Source organism: Delphinus delphis, chromosome 8 (genome assembly GCF_949987515.2).
Source record: "Delphinus delphis chromosome 8, mDelDel1.2, whole genome shotgun sequence".
NCBI lineage: Eukaryota > Metazoa > Chordata > Mammalia > Artiodactyla > Delphinidae > Delphinus > Delphinus delphis.
Window position 1 is genome coordinate 97,133,735 of NC_082690.1, and position 20,606 is coordinate 97,154,340.

Here is a 20,606-nt window from a genome sequence, read left to right on the forward strand (position 1 = left end):
ACCACCCAGAAGTAAAGCAGATGCCCCAGGCTTTAGCTCACTGCAGCCGGCATTGTTTACGCTCTTTCGCCGCCTTAGCCTCTGATAAGCCAGGAAAGTCCCCTGTACAGTCCACCAGGACTTCCGGCATGGGCACGGGATGCTTGACCCTAGCCCGCAGTTTGACACTTACGCTCCCCAGGCAGGGAGAGGTCGGGGCCCTACGGTCCGAGGCAGAATCTGCAGGAATACCGGACGGGCGGGGGCGGTGGTGGCATTGGTGCCGAGGCCGCTGAGAAACGCCTCCTCGGGGGCGGGGCCCAGAGCTCACTGTCAGAGTGCCCGCCCCACCTCGCCCCCGCCCCAGCACACACTGACGGCTTAAAGGGGCCGCAGCGTGCCTTTGCTCAGAGGTCTGCAGGACCCAGGGCGCTCCTTCCAGCCCAGAGGGCTTCCAAGGCAAGAGGTGAATGGAGGCCCAGCTAGGGAAACTCCACCGCAGCTGGGTGGGGACCTCTTTTTTTGTGGCAACACAGATAATGTTCCAGAAACAAAGGAGGTGACCTGTTCTTACTATCACAATCCTAATTCCTCCTCCAGGGGCGAAAAAAGTTGCTGCAGGAAACAGTCAAAGCATCAGGGTAAACATATAGCCCCCATTATGTAAGTGGCTTCTTCCATTAACTTCAGCGGTTAGTGTTTTTCAAATGGCAACTCAAAGGCACAGAAAAGAATTCTGACAGCCTGCACTGCTTCACCTCACCCTCTCAGTGACTTCTTTCTCTTCTGTACAACATGAGGAATCCTAGACAACGATAGAAGACGGAAGTAGGGGGCAAAATAGAAAAATAACATTCTCCTTCTTGTGAGTAAAATGTGATCTTTGAAACATTGGCCAAGAATTCACTACAAGTCTATGTAGATAAAGAAATCTTGCGTGCAAATACAATTGTGATGTGCAGTCATCTAATGTAATATGAAGAGTTCTTGTGAAAAATTGTAGGAGAAACTGGATTAATATCTCAGGGAGTTAAGTAATGGTCTCTGAGGTCTCCACAGGTCATTAATGAATTTTAAATTTCTTTTCATAGGAGGAATTTTTCCTCAATCTCAGATTATACGGTTTGTATGCATTCTGTGTCTCCTTTATAACTGTCAGGAAAGAAATTTATGTGGTTATTAAGCTGGTGTTACCTTCATCTAATCTTGATGAATAAACATACCTTATTAAAACTGTAAGCCACCACCAAACCTCTATGGGAATCAATTTAGTAAAGCTAAAGACCATTTACAAGTGCCCTAACATCTTCTATCCCAAAAAGGGGTTCAAGAGGAAATTTAGATTCCAAAGAACAGGCCCAAAGACTGCTCTAATATGGAGCAGACCCAGATTACCCTTATTCTGAAAGTCTTAGAAAATTCTAGGCTAAGGTTATCATGAAGAGATACTGATTCAGATTAGAATAGTCTGATTTTGAACTGCCAAAAAAATCTCATTTTAAAGTGCATTTAACTGTGAATGATACTTTTGAATTAAGTAATTAAGACCTTCTTTCATTCTGCCTGTATCAAGCTTATCACACTGCTCTGAGAGTAACAGTTTGTAGATCAGCCTTCCCATTAGATTGTGAGCACCTCAAGGGCAAGGGTTGGAATGTAGCTCACTCATCTTTTTTCTGTGTGATACCAAATGAATACTCAATAAATAATTAACACAAAAGGTATGACCAACACTTATTTTGACACAGGAGTCCAGATAACTTCAATAAGCATACTGCAGTGAGTATATGTGCGCATGCACACACACAAATGGATAATACCCAGTGCTGTGTTTATTAGTGAATTAAGAATTTAGAGAGAAAAAAATCCATTTACTGTACAGCTCAGTACAATCAGATTTATATCTTTTGCCCCAAAGCAAAGACATTTTATATAAATATTCCTAAGTAATACTTAGATATCTTACCAAATATCACAGCCCAAACACAGCCCATCTTATTTTGGTTACTGTATCCTTTTCTTTACTATACCATGAAGAGACTCAACTGGACATGTAAAACCTTCATAATTCAACAAATTACCAGATAGAAGTATTCTCCTTAACAGGGCAAAGTTGAAACTGTTTAGGAAATGATTTAGCAAATATTATATATGGAAGAAAACATGGGAAAATGATAATTCATATATTAGAAAGGTGGCATTTCTTGTGCTTTTAAAAAATCCTTCTTCATTGTAATGTTTTTCCTGCAACAAATCAAGCAGAGATAAGAAAAATATTTATTGTACACATAGCCAGAGCAAGGGGGAAAGAAGTTTTAAGCATTAACTGGAATTCCTTATTAGATCATATTCAGTGAAGGAAAGAGGCCAAGTTAGAGATTAAGAGCATGGACTCTGGGGCCAGAATGCTTAGTTCAAATCTGGTTGTGCCGTTTATTAGCTGTGTGGTTTTAGACAACTCCTACCTCTCTGTGCTTCTGTTTTCTATTTGTAAAATGAGGAATTTTTTCACCTTATTGGGTTATTAGGAGAATTAAATGAGTTAAGTTTATTATATTTGTAAAGTGCCTAGAATTAATTGCTATACATTAAGTATTTGGTAAATAAAATACATAACGCTCAACAAATACTGTCTGCCTTTTCTGTTACATTCCTTTTAAAACTAAAATGAAAACGTATAGCAGCGTCCCCCCACCCCCGACTGCTCCTAGTTACCTGTGTTCTCAGCTGTCAGAAGTAGTGTTAACTGAGGATCAGAGGGAGAAGAGGTTCCCCAATCTAAGAACTTTTAAGTCAGGTTTACTGAGGTATAACTTACATATACTAAAATAAACTTAAAAAAATTTTTTATTGGAGTATAGTTCATTTACAAAGTTGTGTTAGTTTAAACAACTCCACTTACAATAGCATTGAAAAGAACAAAATATTTGGGAATAAATCTAACCAAGGAGATGAAAGACTTGTACACTGAAAACTACAGAACAATGCTTAAAGAAATTAAAGAAGACACAAATAAATGAAAAGACATCCCATACCCATGGACTGGAAGACTTAGTATTATTAAGATTCCATATATCAGAAAATAATCTATAGATTCAACACAATCTCTCTCAAAATTCCAACAGCATTTTTTTTGTAGAAATAGAAAAATTAATCCTAAAATTCATATGGAATCTCAAAGGACCCTGAATAGTCAGAACACTTTTGAAAAAAAAATGTTGCAGGGCTCTCTTCTTGATTCCAAAACACATTAAAAAGCCACAATGATCAAAACGGTGTGGTAGTGGCATAAAGACAAACAGACCAATGGAACAGAATAGAGAACCCAAAAATAATCCCTTGCGTTTAGGGTAAAATGATCTATGACAAGGGTGCCAAGACCATTCAAAGGGGAAAGGATGGTCTCTTCAACAAATGGTGACTGGAAAAACTGGATAGCTACATGCAAAAGAATGAAGTTGGACGTTTACCTTACACCATACATAAAAATCAATAGGACAATGGGGACTATATCAAACTTAAAAACTTTTGTGTATCAAAGGACACAATAAACAGAGTGAAAAGATAACCTACAGAAGGGAAGAAAATATTTATAAATCATTTATCTGATAAGGGGTTAATATCCAGAGAATATCAAGAACTCCCACAACAGAACCCTCCCGCACTGTTGGTGGGAATGTAAATTGATACAGCCTCTACAGAGAACAGTATGGAGGTTCCTTAAAAAACTAAAAATAGAACTACCATATGACCCAGCAAACCCACTACTGGGCAAATACCCTGAGAAACCCATAATTCAAAAAGAGTCATGTACCACAATGTTCACTGCAGCATTATTTACAATAGCCAGAACATGGAAGCAACCTAAATGTCCATCGACAGATGAATGGATAAAGAAGATGTGGCAGGGCTTCCCTGGTGGCACAGTGGTTAAGAATCTGCCTGCCAATGCAGGGGACACGGGTTCGAGCCCTGGTCTGGGAAGATCCCACATGCCGTGGAGCAACTAAGCCCGTGAGCCACAACTACTGAGCCTCCGCGTCTGAAGCCTGTGCTCCACAATGGGAGAGGCTGACAGTGAAAGGCCCGCGCACCATCATGAAGATTGGCCCGCGCACTGCGATGAAGAGCGGCCCCCGCTCACCGCAACTGGAGAAAGCCCACACACAGAAACGAAGACCCAACACAGCCAAAAATAAATAAATAAATTGAGGGGGGGAGACGTGGCACATATATACAATGGAATATTACTCAGCCATAAAAAGAAACGAAATTGTTATTTGTAGTGAGGTGGATGGACCTAGAGTCCATCATACAGAGTGAAGTTAAGTCAGAAAGAGAAAAACAAATACCGTATGCTAACACATATATATAGAATCGTAAAAGAAAAATGGTCTGATGAACCTAGGGGCAGGACAGGAATAAAGACACAAACGTAGAGAACGGACTTGAGGACATGGGGAGGGGGAAGGGTAAGCTGGGACAAAGTGAGAGCGTAGCACTGACATATACACACTACCAAATGTAAAATAGATAGCTAGAGGGAAGCAGCTGCATGGCACAGGGAGATCAGCTCGGTGCTTTGCGACCACCTAGAGGGGTGGGATAAGGAGGGTGGGAGGGAGACACAAGAGGGAGGGGATATGGGGATATACGTATGCATATAGTTGATTCACTTTGTTATACAGCAGAAACTAACACAACATGTAAAACAATTATACTCCAATAAAGATGTTAAAAAAAAGAACTCCCAAAACAACAAAACTCCAAATAACCCAATTAAAAATGGGCAAAAGACTTGAATAGACGTTTCTACAAAGATGATATACAAATGGCCAACGATCATAGGAAAAGATGCTCAACATCACTAATCATCAGATAAACACAAGTCAAAACCACAATGAGATATCCCTCACACCCATTAGAATGGTTACTATCAAATAAACAAACCAATTTAAAAAAAAAACAGAAAATAACAAACGTTGGCAAGAATGTAGAGAAACTGCAACACTTGTACACTGTTGGTGGGATTGTAAAATGGTGCAACTGCTATGGAAAACAGTATGGAGTAACCTCAAAAACAGTATGGAGTAACCTCAAAAAAAGTAAAAATAGAACACCATATTACCATATGATCCAGCAATTCCACTTCTAAGTGTATGTATGAGTGTGTGTATATATATATCCAAAAGAATTGAAAGCTGGGGCTCAGATTTGTACATCCATGTTCAAAGTAGTAGAAGTAACCCAAATGTCCACAGAAAAATGAATGAATGGATAAGCAAAATGTGGTAAATACATACAATGGAATAGTAGTCTTAAAAAGGAAGGAAATCCGGTTACACGCTACAATATGGATAAACTTTGAGGATATCATGCTAAGTGAAATAAGCAAGTCACAAAAAGACAAATATTATATGATTCCACTTACATGAGGTATCCAAACTATTAAATTAGCAACAGAAAGTAGAATGGTGGTTATTAGGGGCTGGGGGAAGGAGGAAAAGGAAAGTTGTTTAATGGGTACAGTGTATCAGATTTGCAAGATGAAAAAGGTTTTGAGATGTGTTTCACCACAATGTGAATGTAGTTAATTTAAAATGATTATGATGGTAATTATTTTGTTACATGCTTTTTTTTTAAGCTGCAATTAAAAAAAAAGTGAGATACTTGTCTATTCAATAAAATGCTCTATAGGTATTTAAAGAAAAAAAAGACAAAGAAGACTAAAGAAGATATTTAAATACTGATGCGGAAGAAATCTATTATTAAGTTTTAAAAAGAAATTTGGAGATAGCCTATGAAGTCTAATTCCTTTTTTTGTGTTTAGTAAAAATAAAAAAGAGGGTCATACACACTGGTGGTAGGCTGATAATGACCCCCAAAGATATTGGGCTGTAATCCCTAAAAACTTTAAATGTTTTATGTGGAAAAAGGGTCTTTGCAGATGTGATTAAATTAAGGATATTGAGATGGGGAGATCATCCTGGATTATCTGGGTGAGCCTGAATGCAATCACATGTACCCTTATGAGAGGGTAACAGAGGGAAATCTGACACACACAGACAAGAAGGCGATGTGAAGATGGAGAAGAGCAAGATCAGAAGAGGCTGGAGTGATGCAACACAAGCCAAGGGATACCAAGAGACGCCAGAAGCTGAAGAGGCAAGGAAGCAGTGCTTCCCCAGGGCCTCTGGAGAAGTATGGCTTTGCCTCAATATTAGCCTCCAGTAAGACTCACCCTAAATTTTTTAAAAAATTCTTATTGAAATATTGTTGATTTACAATGTTGTGGTAGTTTCAGGCGTGCAGCAAAGTGATTCAGATATACATACATACACACACACACACACACACACACACACACACACACACACACGTGTGTATTTTAAGATTCTTTTCCATTATAGGTTATTACAAGATACTGAGTGTAGTTCCCTGTGCAGTAGGTCCTTGGTTATCTCTTTTATATATACAGTAGTGTGTATATTTTAATCTTAAACTCCTACTCACCCTAAATTTTGGGCTCTGGACTCCAGAAATGTGAGAGAATAAATTACTGTTGTTTTAAGCCACCAAATTTGTGGTCATTTGTTTCAGCAGTCATAGAAAACTAATACAACATTGTACATGTTTGAAAGCACATAAAACTTTTCTGGATGGATCCACAGAAAACTTAACTATGACCACTTTAAAAGAGTAGCTAAAGGGACTAGCTAAAGAATTTTTACTTCTCACTTTAATACCTAGCCATGTCTTTTTTCTTTTTTTTTTTTTTGCGGTACGCGGGCCTCTCACTGTTGTGGCCTCTCCCGTTGCAGGGCACAGACTCCGGACATGCAGGCTCAGCGGCCATGGCTCACGGGCCTAGCCACGAACCTGTGTCCCCTGCATCGGCAGGCGGACTCTCAACCACTGCGCCACCAGGGAAGCCCTCTTTTTTCTTTTTTAAACAACAAGTTTCAATATTTTCTATCATAATGCTTTTAAAAGCTCTAAAACTTTATAATTCCAGCCTGGCACCTTGAGAATGGATGTGTCTATACTCATCCCATAAGCCTCAATTCTTCCCCTTAACATTTTTTGGACACCATATCTCCTTTGAAAGAAAGATGTGAATCTTTTTTTTTTTAAATAAATTTATTTTTTTATTTTTGGCTGCATTTTGTCTTCGTCACTACACACGGACTTTCCCTAGTTGTGGCGAGCAGGGGCCTACTCTTCATTGTGGAGCATGGGCTCTAGGCACACGGGCTTCAGTAGTTGTGGCATGTGGGCTCAGCAGCTGTGGCTCGTGGGCTCTAGAGCGCAAGCTCAGTAGTTGTGGCGCATGGGCTTAGTTGCTCCATGGCATGTGAGATCTTCCCAGACCAGGGCTCGAACCCGTGTCCCCTGCATTGGCAGGAGGCTTCTTCACCACTGAACCACCAGGGAAGCCCCCTGAATCTTATTTATTACCCCAGCATCCAGCAGAGTGCTTCGTCCTCTAACACATAATTCCTAAAATAGCACAATTTCATCAAATCATAGAAGTCTTAAATATACAATAAATGTGTTCTTTGAGTTTATAAATAAAATATTGTATGTTGAATGCGTATTTCAAATGTGAAAGGGAAACATGATATATTTAATGGAATTCTAAAGTAAACCCACTTTCAAAGTGAAAAATTATTAAGTAATAGATTTCAAAAAATTTATAAGATTTTTGTCACTTTTTTTAGTACCTATTTTTTGATTATAAAATCCATTAAAAGAGGGAAATTTTAATTTTAGAATCATTTGGTAAAGTCATGGCAGAACAGTTGCTTGTAATAAATCTTATTACAGAGCACTCTAGTCAAAATTAAATTCAATCTAAATTGTCGTGTTGGGCGCTGGAGTTAGATCTGAGTTCTAAAGCTTGCTTTGTCACACACTAGCTGAGCCTCAGTTTCATTATCCGTCGTAACAGTACCATCTTCATGTGGTTCCTTATTTAATACACACTTCTGGAGCATTCATTATGTGCCAGGCACTATTCTAAGCACTTCACATATACTAACTCATTTAATTCTCATAACTCTGAGATTGATATTAGCCCCATTTTACAGACAAGAAAACTGAGGCATAGAGGTTAACTAACTTGCCTAAGGTGATTCAACTAACTGTAATGGTGAACTGTTGAAGTGAAAATGAGATTTCTGCTTTATACCTGTTAAGAATCCCCGCAAATACCCATATTATCCCCCTGTCCCACAGGTACACTTAGTATGTAGCTAAGTACCTAATACAGAGTAGCATCTCATGATCTGACACTATTCTGTATTAGGCACTTATCTACTTACTGAGTATGGGAAGTGAAATACAGTAGCCCAGGGGCAATACTATGAGGGTGTAACAGAGGTACTTAACCTGGACTGGAGGGTCAGGGAAGGTCTCCTTGAGAAAGTGATATTTAGGCTGAGAACTAAAGGAAATTAATATGGATTAGCCAGGCATAGGCATAATGACTAGATTTAATAAGAGATTGTTTCAGGCATGTGTGTGAAAAGCCTGAAAGAGCTAGGCAAGATAAAGAACAGAACTGCAACTCATGTGGCCAAAACAGGAGTTGAGAGAAAGGGCAGACTGAAAAGGGCCAGATCATACAAAGCCAGTGACTTTATGCAAGGAAGTAGTACTAACAGATGGCACGGAAACATCAAGCACTCAAGAAACAGTGGCTATCCTTGTGTTATTTTTATAAGCATCATCCCAGAGTTATCTAGAGATTTTAGAAAGACTTCAGACTTAACCAAACCCACATTTCAGTCCTCTGGTTCAAGAAAGGCCTAAGTTAGCTTAGAGCTCTTGGGACCAAGTAAGGCAAGTCTCCTCTGATCTAAAACAAACCATTTCATTGGGTGTATAAGCAATCTATTCCTTTTTATCCTATAGAAAGCAAATTTACTACTAGTTAAACAAGTAAATGTCATTTTATAATACTCAAGGGGACTGTCCATATTTTGTTTGGAGGAATCCCCCATATTAAACATAGCTCAAAATAAGTGGGCAGTCCTCTAAAGCATAAAAAAACTGTTTTCCCTTACTGCCCAGAGATTTCTGATATGGGATCTGGTCTTTACTCCCAAATGAAGAACTCATGCTAGTTCTAGACTAGGCGTTTTTCATGAGACTTTCTTTTTTAAAAGGAATGTATCACATAAGAAAAAGGACCAGAAGAAAAGTGTGTAATTAGAGTACTGAAAAAAATTCCTAAAATCTAAAAATGAGAGACTTCATATTTTAAGTGAATAAGGACATGAAATGATTTAAAAAAAGACACTGCAAAAAAATACATAAAAGAAGTAAAACAGCAAAACAAATTAAGAGAAAGAGATGTTCTAGACAGCCAAGTTTGCCAGGTATCAGAGGTTTACCCCTGAAACACCAATTATTATTATTATTATTTTTTTTTGCGATATGCAGGCCTCCCACTGTTGCGGCCTCTCCCGTTGCGGAGCACAGGCTCCGGATGCGCAGGCTCAGCGGCCATGGCTCACGGGCCCAGCCGCTCCACGCCATATGGGATCTTCCCAGACCGGGGCACGAAACTGCGTTCCCTGCATCGACAGGCAGGCTCTAAACCACTGCGCCACCAGGGAAGTCCCAACATCAATTATTTTATGTAACTTTTTTCCATGTAAAATAAATCTAAGAAAATACATAAGCCTCCCAGTCTTCTTAAACAAAGTAGACTGATAATTATTTAAACTTTTCAGGATAATCCATTTGAGCAATCAATGTAGCAAAACCCTCAAGATGTACTGCCAAAGAGGTATGAGGGACTCTTGCATCAAAACCAAATGGTTCCAATATGGCTTTTTTGAATTTTAATGTTTTACGTTCTGTAGCTTTCCTTCCTCAAACTTTGTGATCAAACTAACACTTTAGCTTAGAGCAGTGCTGCCTAATTTTAGCTCTTGATTTAAAGACCCAAGCAGGGGGACTTCCCTGGTTGCACAGTGGTTAAGAATCCGCCTGCCAATGCAGGGGACATGGGTTCGAGCCCTGGTCCGGGAAGATCCCACGTGCTGCGGAGCAACTAAGCCCATGCGCCACAACTAATGAGCCTGCGTGCTGCAACTACTGAAGCCCGCGAGCCTAGAGCCTGTGCTCCGCAACAAGAGAAGCCACCGCAATGAGAATTCCACATGCCGCAACCAGAGAAAGCCTGCGCACAGCAACGAAGACCCAATGCAGCCAAAAATGAAAGGAAGGAAGGAAGGAAGGAAGGAGGAAGGAAGGAGGAAGGAAGGAAGGAAGGAAGGAAGGAAAGAAGGAAGGAAGGAAAGAGAAAGAAAGAGAGAAAGAGACAGAGAGAGAGAGGGAAAGAAAGAAAGAAAGAAAGAAAGAGAAAGAAAGAAAACCAAGCAGAGTGAAACTGTGCATAAAGAGGGAGTAGGATCTACTTGAAGGAAGTCAATAAAATTTAGACTGCAGAAAATACTTTTTTGGTTTATTTCCTGGTATTTAACTTGCAGATAAATAAAACACTACTTTTAAGCCTTATGCTTGAAAAAAGAAAAAAGACAACTGCATTAAATGAATGAATTTTATTTCAAGAAATACTTGAGACTACTCAACTTTTTTCTCATCTTTATAGAAAGAATTTAAGTCGCTTTAATTAATAACCTCTAAGGGACTTCCCTGGTGGCACAGTGGTTAAGAATTGCCTGCCAGGGGCTTCCCTGGTGGCGCAGTGGTTGAGAGTCCGCCTGCTGATGCAGGGGAGGTGGGTTCGTGCCCTGGTCCGGGAAGATCCCACATGCCGCGGAGCGGCTGGGCCCGTGAGCCAATGCAGGGGACACGGGTTCAATCCCTGGTCCGGGAAGACCCCCACATGCCACAGAGCAATTAAGCCTGTGTGCCACAACTATTGAGCCTGAGCTCTAGAGCCTGCGAGCCACAACTACTGAGCCCGTGTGTCACAACTACTGAAGCCCATGCACCTAGAGCCCGTGCTCTGCAACAAGAGAAGCCATCACAATGAGAAGCCCGCATACCGCAAGGAGGAGCCCCCGCTTGCCGCAACTAGAGAAAACCTGCGTGCAGCAACGAAGACCCAGTGCAGCCAAAAATAAATAAATAAATAAATTTATTTTTTAAAAATTTAAAAATAACCTCTAAGAAATATAATCAAGATATCAAAGAATTAAGTTTCTAATCTCTTCACAAAATAATAAAAATTATGTCTGAAGAGACAGGAGGTCACCAAGGCATATCTGACATCGTATCTATGCCAAAAATGTCTGGCCATTCCAACTGAGTCAGAATTTACTTTGAATGCATCTCTGAACAAAGATCATATTCTAGGAATAAACAATTGCTGTTACCAAGTAAGGGAAAACAATGTTTTCTGTGGTACTTAAAAAGAGTTATGGGGGACTTCACTGGTGGCGCAGTGGTTAAGAATCCGCCTGCCAGTGAAGGGGACACGGGTTCAAGCCCTGATCCAGGAAGACCCCACATGCTGCGGAGCAACTGAGCCCGTGTGCCACAACTACTAAATCTGCGCTCTAGAGCCCGCGAGCCACAACTACTGAAGCCCGTATGCCTAGAGCCCGTGCTCCACAACAAGAGAAGCCACCGCAGTGAGAAGCCCACACACTGCAACGAAGAGTAGCCCCTGCTTGCTGCAACTAGAGAAAGCCCACACGCAGCAATAAAGATCCAACGCAGCCAAAAATAAATAAATTTATTAAAAATTAAACAAAAAGAGTTATTGGGAGAGAAGTTAGACCTCAGTAAAAAGCATACCACAAAGAGGACATGTGTTTGGGACATAAGTTTCCTCTGAAAGTTGGTGAGACCTGTATGAATTCATGTTTAGCTTAATGTAAATACAGATGGAAATATATAAAACAACTATATGTATATGCATATAAATGACTTAGTATACATACATACCTACCTCTGTTTCCTGAGAGGGCCTACGAACAATGACACCCTAGCAATAAGCACACCTAATATCCAGATCTCGGCTTCTAAATACCACTGTCCCATAAAAGGAACCACAGCTGATTCTAGGGCTGGGACAGGGAAAATATAAGATGGGTCTGGAGCATCTTGTTGTACAGAAAGGAAATGCTCAAAAAGAAAAAATGGATAGGAGCATGTCAAAGGAACACAGGAGGAGCCAACCTGAAAGCTGCAACAATTTGAGCAAAAATAAATAACAAAGAATCAGTTTTTAAAACAGATATTCATACTGATATAGATAAATGGTTAAACAGAAAAATAAATGGGAGAGAACAGACAAATCTTCATTACAAATTTCCAAATAATCTATGTAGATACTCTTCCTTTCAGGAAGTAGAATTTAAGCCCCCCACCCACTTTGAGGATGGGCTAGACTCAGTCACTCACCTCCAAAGAACAGGCATAGGGACTTCCCTGGTGGTCCAGCGGTTAAGACTCTGTGCTTCCACTGAAGGGGGCACAGGTTTGATTCCTGGTTGGGGAACTAAGATCCTGCATGCTGCATGGTGTGACCAAAAATAAATAAGTAAACAACAACAACAAAACTTAAAAAAAAAAGAATAAGTATAGAAAGGGAAAAGTACTACTACTTAACCTGGCAAACACTACCATAACCAAGTGTTCAAGGTTAACATCATCAGTGATGTCATGTGGATATCGCATATTTCCTGATAGGAAATGATAGTATTCTGTAACATTCTTTCCAAAAACACATAACCCTTGTCTAATAATGAAAAAAAATCAGACACACCCTAAGGAAGAACATTCCAGAAAATAACTGACTAGTACTCAAAATTGTCAAGACCATGAAGACAAGGAAAGACTGAGAAACTGTCAAAGACCAGAGGAGACTCAGAGGGATGACAAGTAAAGGCAACAGGTTACCCTGGACTGGATCCTGAAACAGAAAGGTGATATAAATAGAAAACTACAGCTATCCCAACAAAATCTGGAGTTCAGTTAAAACTAATGCATCAATGTTGGTTTCTTCATTTTGACAAATGTATCATGTAAGATGTTAACAACAGAGGACACTGGGTGAGAGGTATATAGAATTCTATATCTTTGCAACTTTTCTGTAAATTGAAAATTATTACAAAATAAAAAGGTTATTTTTTAAGTTTCCTCTCAAAAAAAAAACAAACCCCTATTATTTATCTTCAAAAAAGTCATGTCTTGAAAAACAAAATTTAAAAAAAGTGGGAGGGCTTCCCTGGTGGCACAGTGGTTAAGAATCTGCCTGCCAATGCAGGGGACACGGGTTCGAGCCCTGGTCTGGGAAGATCTCACATGCCACAGAGCAACTAAGCCCGTGCACCACAACTACTGAGCCAGCACTCTAGAGCCCATGAGCCACAACTACTGAGCCCGCATGCCACAACTACTAAAGCCCGCGTGCCTAGAGCCTGTGCTACGCGACAAGAGAATCCACGGCGATGAGAAGCCTGCGCACTGCAACGAAGAGGAGCCCCCGCTCGCCGCCACTAGAGAAAGCCCGCGTGTAGCAATGAAGACCCAACACAGCCAAAAATAAATAATAAATAAATTCTTAAAAAAAAAAAAAACCCTAAGTCTCAGAAGCTTTCTAAATAACCTAGCTGAAAAAAAGTCAGATTTCTGAAAAAGATTCAGGAAATCTCTCTTAAAAAAAACGAAAAGTGGGATACCTCACACCTACTAGAATGGCTAAAATCCAAAAAAAACTGATGAAACTAAATGCTGACAAGATGTGAAGCAAAAAGAACCCTCATTCACTGCTGGTGGAAATACAAAATGGTACAGCCACTTTTGAAGAGAGTTTGGCAGTTCCTTACAAAGCTGAACATTGTCTCACCATATGATCCAGCAATCACACTTGTAGGTATTTACCCAGTAGAACTAAAAATTTATGTCCACACACACAAAAATGTTTATAGCAGCTTTGTTCGTAATTGTCAAAAACTAGAAATGACCTACATATCCTTCAATTAGGTGAATGGATAAACAAACTGTGGTACATCCATACAATGAAATCTTATTCAGCAATAAAAAAGAAATGAGCTATCAAGCCAAGAAAAGACATGGAAGAACCTTACATAGATACTCCTAAGTGAAAGAAGCCAGTCTGAAAAGGGTACATAGTGTATGATCCAATTATATTACATTCTGGAAGAGGAAAAAACTATGGAGACAGTAAAAAGATCAGTGGTTGCAAGGGGGTGGGCAAGGGAGAAAAGAATGAATAGGTGAATTACAGGAGATTTTTAGGGCAGTGAAACTATTCTTTACGATACTGTAATGGTGGATAAATAACATTATGAATGTCAAAACCTACAGAAGTTTACAACATAAAGAGTAAACTTTAATGCACGCTAATTTAAAAAAGTCATTTAGGAGACTGGGGATCCCATAAAAGAATGCAGACTTGTGACAAGAGAATCTAACTATCTTACAAATGTGTGAAACCACCTCACTGAAGTGGGTGGGGAAAAAGAACTGACCTAGGTAACTTCAGAAATGAATGGAGTCTGAAAACTAAAGGCAAAAGGAACTGCATATAAGCACTGTACTTCTAGTTAATAAAGTTTCCTATGGGAGTGTGAATTAACGATTCAGATATTGCTATACATGCATACTGGAACTGAACAATTAAGTAAATGGATGATGGAAGCCAAGTTTCTCACTGTTGAAGTGGAAATTCAGATCAACAAGGGGGAGGAGGCTAGAATGATCTGTATGGTAATGGATTAGACTTGGAGATATCAGTAAGAACTCATATTTAACTCAACATAGATACAGATGGTGACATATAGAAATATCTATAGATATGTCTATATACACCAGTTAGCACATACATCTATATTTCTTTGTTCTGTTAGCTGAGAGGGCCCCCAAAAAATGACACCCCAGTAGCAATGAGAACACTTACTGCCCAGATCTTGGTTTTTATTACCATTCTCCAGTAAAAGGTGCCAGGGCTTCTTGGAGAAATGGCTAATTCTAGAACTGTGACACAAAATATACAAGATGAGCCTAGAGCACCTTGTAGTGCCAGAAAGTAGGGAAGTGCTCAAATATAACTAAATAAAAACAGCACGCGCACACACACACACACACAGATGTGGGAATGTTAAAGGGGCACAGGAGTCAACAGAAAGAGCTCTCAATGGATAAAGGTGTAACAATTTCAGCAACAAAATAAAGTAGTACTGGACTATAACTCAAAGTATAATATATCCTTCAGTTCATACTGATATAAATGTTTGACTAATTAAATTAATAAATGGGGAGAGAGAGACAAATGTCCCATGCAGAAGAAATTCAAATAAATTATGTAGATATTCCACCCCAAGTACAGGGAGCACAACTCCTCTCTCCGTAAGTGAGCTGTACATAATTACTTCCTTCCAAAGAGCACAGTATGAAAAGAGTAAAGAAACCTGACAAACACTACTTCAGCCATATGATCAAATCAATATCAACAGTCACAAATCATGTTGATGTGATGAATATGGCATTCTCTCTGTGATCTTCCACCCGAAAACTCATAACCCCAGTCTAATCATGAGAAAAACATCAGATAAATTCCAATACAGGAACATTCCACTATACCTGACCAGTACCCCTAAAAACTTCTACAGATTTGAAAGTTTTTAAAAATAGGGGGAAAAAAAGTGGGAGGAGGAAGCCAGATCTGCCTTCTCTGCCAGTCAACACAAACAAAAAGCTATCGTTTTTCCATGATTCTTAGTTGAAGACTTTCCAAATTAATCTGCTAAGATATTGCTCACATCCAAAGACACTGTAACACAGCCAACTGGTTAGTTATATATTGTCTTTATCACTTCATTACATGGAGAAAACTATGCCAGTTTTGGCCAACTTTGTTCAGCAAATATTTTCTGACCACCTTATTTGACCCAAGCACTGCTTGAGTCATTGAGGTAACCTCACAGATGAAAAAAAAAAAACCCAAAAACCTATGCTCCCCTGCTCTGCTTTCATTTCTGTGAGGAAATCAGACAATATACAAGCAAACAATAAATGGCCTATCATATAGCAATAAACGCTATGAAGTTTAAAAAAAAAAGAAAATAAAAGAAAGTGAGGTAAACATGACCAAGAGGGCTACTCTAATTGGAGCTTAGAAAACGCCTCTTTAAGGAGATGACCTTTGAGTTGCAAACTGAGTGAAGCCTATATATACAAAGACAGGCTTGAGGTAGGGGTAGAGCAGGTGGGAAGTCCCAGGCAGAGAGAACAAACACAAAGGCCAAAACGAAATTAAGTTTAGGACTTCCCTGGTGGCGCAGGGGTTGGGAGTCTGCCTGCCAATGCACGGTACACAGCTTCGAGCCCTACTCCGGGAAGATCCCACATGCTACGGAGCAACTAAGCCTGTGCACCACAACTACTGAGCCTGCAAGCCACAACTACTGAGCCCACGTGCCACAACTACTGAAGCCTGCATGCCTAGAGCCGGTACTCCACAACGAGAGAAGCCACCGCCATGAGAAGCCCGCACACCGCAACGAAGAGTAGCCCCCCGTTCACCACAAATAGAGAAAGCCCACGCGCAGCAACGAAGACCTAACACAGCCAAAAATAAATAAAATTAATTAATTTTAAAAAAGAATAAGTTTAATGTGTTTGAGATAAACAAGCAGTCAAGGCAACTGCCCTGACAGAAAAAAGCTAAGTAACATATTCTGAACTCTACAGGTAATATGCATTTAAAATTAATTAAAATTAAAAAAAAATCTCAAACCTCTCCAACATTGATCACCAGGAATCCATCAATCATAATGAGATCCAGATCTCAATTTTATGCCCCCACTTAGTCCCCCTCCCACTGTCACAGCTGTCCATCTCCCATATGGTAAATACTGTATTTTGAACTGCTCCACCTTCCCTCTAAAACCCACCATGCCTATGGTTCATATTTCATTATGTCTGTGACAGAAGTTTAAAAAAGGAGGGGGTGAGGGGAGATTCTACCCAGAAAATGACCCTGAATTCTCCCTAACAGATCTCATTACTTCACATAGAACAACCAGAGGTTACGAGCAAAGGCCCTGAAGACACACTAACTTGGGTTCAAACTGAGGTTCTATCAGTTGTATGATTTTGAGCAAGCTGCGTAACCTTTCTAAGACTCAGTTTCCTCATCTGTAAAAAGTTGTGAGAATAAAAAAAGATAAAACGTGGCACCTAGTGAATATTCAATAAATGTTAACTAATGCTGGTAAAAGTATTTGAGCATTTATTTTATTCAAGGACTAGAGCTAGCCAGAGGGATTATATAGAAACTACAATTTGCTACAGCAAATTGTTTGAGAGATAAAACTGTCAAACTCCCTTAGGTCAGGGGCTTTGTCTTTTTCTGGTTCACTAGTGTATTCCCAGAATCTAGAACAATGTTTAACACACGGTAGGCATCAATCTCAATATTTGTTGAATGAATGAATGAGACTCTATTAAGTCAAAGGAGCATAAAAGAGTATGGCTTTGCTCCAATATGAAGAAAAGTTTTCGTTCCTCATCAAGATTTTTAACAATAACCTAAGACACTGTTAAATGTTTATTATTTTTAATTGCCTCCCCAAAACCTAGGACAGTGTTCAAAATACTAAGGTACTCAAATTTATTGCAGTTAAAACTCTGCTGCTAAAATTAAGCTGTCTGTTAAAATTTTTAAAGTAACACGTTATATAGTATATTGTTAAGGAGTATCTTTGCTTGCCATTGCCTGAGTGAACAAACTTTAAAAACTTGTGTAAAATTTTTTTCTCATGGGTTTACCAACTAGGTTTAATTTATGCTGGCAAAATATATTGATTTCACCTTTCTCTATATCATTTTATAAAAACAACATTACATTTTATCCAGTCACTTAAGTCCAAATCTTTTATGATTTCTTAAAAGTTTCAAAAGATTGTTAGCTTAATTTATCAGCTCTTTAGGTCAAAGAAGGACTTTTCAGGGTGATAAAAATGGAGATAGGAGGAGTTCACCTCTCTCAAAATGAGTTTTCAATTACTATAATTATGCATAAAATAAGACAGGGAGCATTTCTGGGCCACGATTTGAAGCCTTGATTCCCCTAAGAATTAAACTGGAGCCATGCATAAATTTGGGGCAAGTTCTGCAAAAACCTCTTCATCCTCTATTGATGCTGAATGAAAAACTCATTGTTAAGATTCATCAACACGAATATATTTTCTAACACACAGCAGCCACTCTGGCAACACGACTTTCACCGTTTTCTCTCCCAGAAACAAAACGCATGCATTTAAATCCAGCCCGACAATTACCACCATTGCAGGGTAGCTATCTCAACCGCCGGAGTGGTAAGAGCTAAAAAGCAAGAATCTAGTTTACCAAGCCCTCACCCTAAAGTAGCAAGGCCTGCTTCACCTACACTGCTGGCTATTGTATTGGTCCCCCAAATCTTCAGAGCTGGAAAGATACCTTAACTCTACTGACACCTTCTGAGAGAGAAAACCAGGCGGAAGGGCGGAGCGGTATGATCCGAATCGTTTAAATCGCAGCAAGCCGGTGGGGAGCCAGGTGCGCGGGCAGGCCCCGGTACCACTGTCCTTGTCACGCTCTGAGGCGACCAGGCCCTTCACGACCACCACAGCCCTCGGAGGCTCTTACTCATTCATTCATTTGACAATTACGCGAGGGGCGCCGTAGCCGGGCCGGCTCGCAGGCCCCCGCCCCAGTACCCAAACACCCTGAGCCGCCAGGCACGGCCCTGCGCCGCACGCGTCCCCAGGACGCTACCGCCCGAACCCCGTCGCGGCACGCTCTGGTCACCCAGATCCCAGCCCCGGCCTCCGCCTCACACAAGCGCCCACGCCCCTCGCCCTCCCAGCCGCGAGTCCCACGGCCTCCGCCCCGCTTCGCCGCCTCAGACCCGCCGGGTTCGTGGGGCGAGGGAGGCGCGCGTCCGCGGAGGCTCCCCGCCCGGGGTTCAGGGCCGCTACGCGCGTGCGACTCGTGAACTCAAGGGCCTAGGCGGGTGGGCCACTCACCTCCGCTGGGTCAGAACCGAGGGTCTGCTCTAAGCCGTTTGAAACCGCTTGGGCCGCCGCACACCCCGCAGTGTCCTCGTTGTTTATTGGTCCTCGGCGGACCGCCCATCGCCCTTCTTATTGGTCCATTTGAAAGAACTATGGGCACGCGCCGCCCTCAGCCTTAAAGGGGCCACGCGCAGCCGTGTTTCCCTTGGAACCCGGCGCTGCTTGGTCCGGTGGGGAGAGGGTCGCCGGAGCGAAAGATGCAGAAAACCCCGAAAAGAAGCGCGAAAGGTCTGTGGAGAGTTGGGCATCTCCGGCTGTCAGCAGGTTTGCTTTATTTAATTACAGATATTTAAACTACTGTCAACACTTGGCAATTTTTTATGAGTCATTTCATTCACCAAATATTGATTGCGCAGCTAAGTGCGTGAGGAAAACCAGAGAGGCTGCTGGATTACAGTGGAAGGAGGGTGAATGGAGGCGGGACGCTGGATTCTGGTCTTAGACCTGCTCTGAGTAAAGCACTCTTCTTAGTAAATAATCTGGAGCTTAGTTTCCTCATTTGTAAGACGGGATAATGATGTTTCCCTTATAAACTTAGTGTGAGGATTTAATATAACTAATTGAATTTCTAGGAATGGGCTTTGAACAGTAATGCATTCTTCAAAGGCTTGATAAATCTTGTTGTTTATAAAAATGAGGGGCTTGGTTAATTTGGTCCGAAAATTCTTGTTTAGCTCTACATCCAATGTTTCTATGAAACATTGGTCCTAATTTCCAAGGAATCTGCAAACTACAGTGGTCAGAAGAATAAAACATACAGACTAGTCACTAAAATTCAAAGCAATATGAGAACAATATAAAAGAAAAGCTGTAGATGTTTAACTGAAGGGAGAAATTAGATGGGGGAGGATCTGGGAAGGGGATTTTTTTTTTTTTTAGGGGGATGGATTTTTAATCTGGGATTTAAATCATATGTAGCCAAGAGACTAAGAAATGGAGAGGGGATGGGTGAAAGTAATAAAACAATTTTTTTTTAATCCATCAAACTGGCAAAGATGAAACAGTTTAACAACTTTTGGTTAGCCAAGAGTTAGAGAAATACACACCCAAACTCACTTCTTGGTAAAAGTATAATTGATACAAACTTTTAGGAGGCCAATTTAGCAGTTATTAAAATGTAAAATGTACATAATCTCTGGCCAAGTAATGCTACTGATGGGAATTTGTCATACAGACCTATGCATGTATGGAAAGAAAAATGTACAAAGACATTCACTGCAGCACTGATTTAGAAAACAAACAAACAACAACAACAACAAACCCTGAAATTTATATGTTCATCTATAGGGAACTTATTATATAAATTATGGTATAATCCATTCAATAGAACACTGTGCAACTGTTAAAAAGAATGTGGTTAATCTATACATGCTGGTTAGAAAAAGGCACCAACTTTCACTGAAAAGAAGGCAAATTGCAGAAAAGCATACATATATGGAATGATTTTATTATATATGCTTATAAACGTATGTATATTTGTGTGCATGCCTGAAAATGGTTAGACCATTACTGGAATTTCAAAAAACTTAATAGGGATGGGACTTGCCAGGGAGGGAAATG

The 20,606-nt window shown here is 40.3% G+C and overlaps 1 protein-coding gene across 1 annotated transcript in view; it reads right to left on the reverse strand.

Moving 5' to 3' along the window:
• The window catches only part of CKAP5 (cytoskeleton associated protein 5), a 109,432-nt gene extending 90,364 nt beyond the window's left edge, over positions 1-19,068 (reverse strand). Inside the window, exon 1 of the mRNA XM_060018807.1 lies at positions 18,999-19,068. The gene's annotated coding sequence lies outside the window, so the exon portion shown is untranslated. The remainder of the gene's footprint in view (positions 1-18,998) is intronic.
• Positions 19,069-20,606: the final 1,538 nt, after the last annotated feature.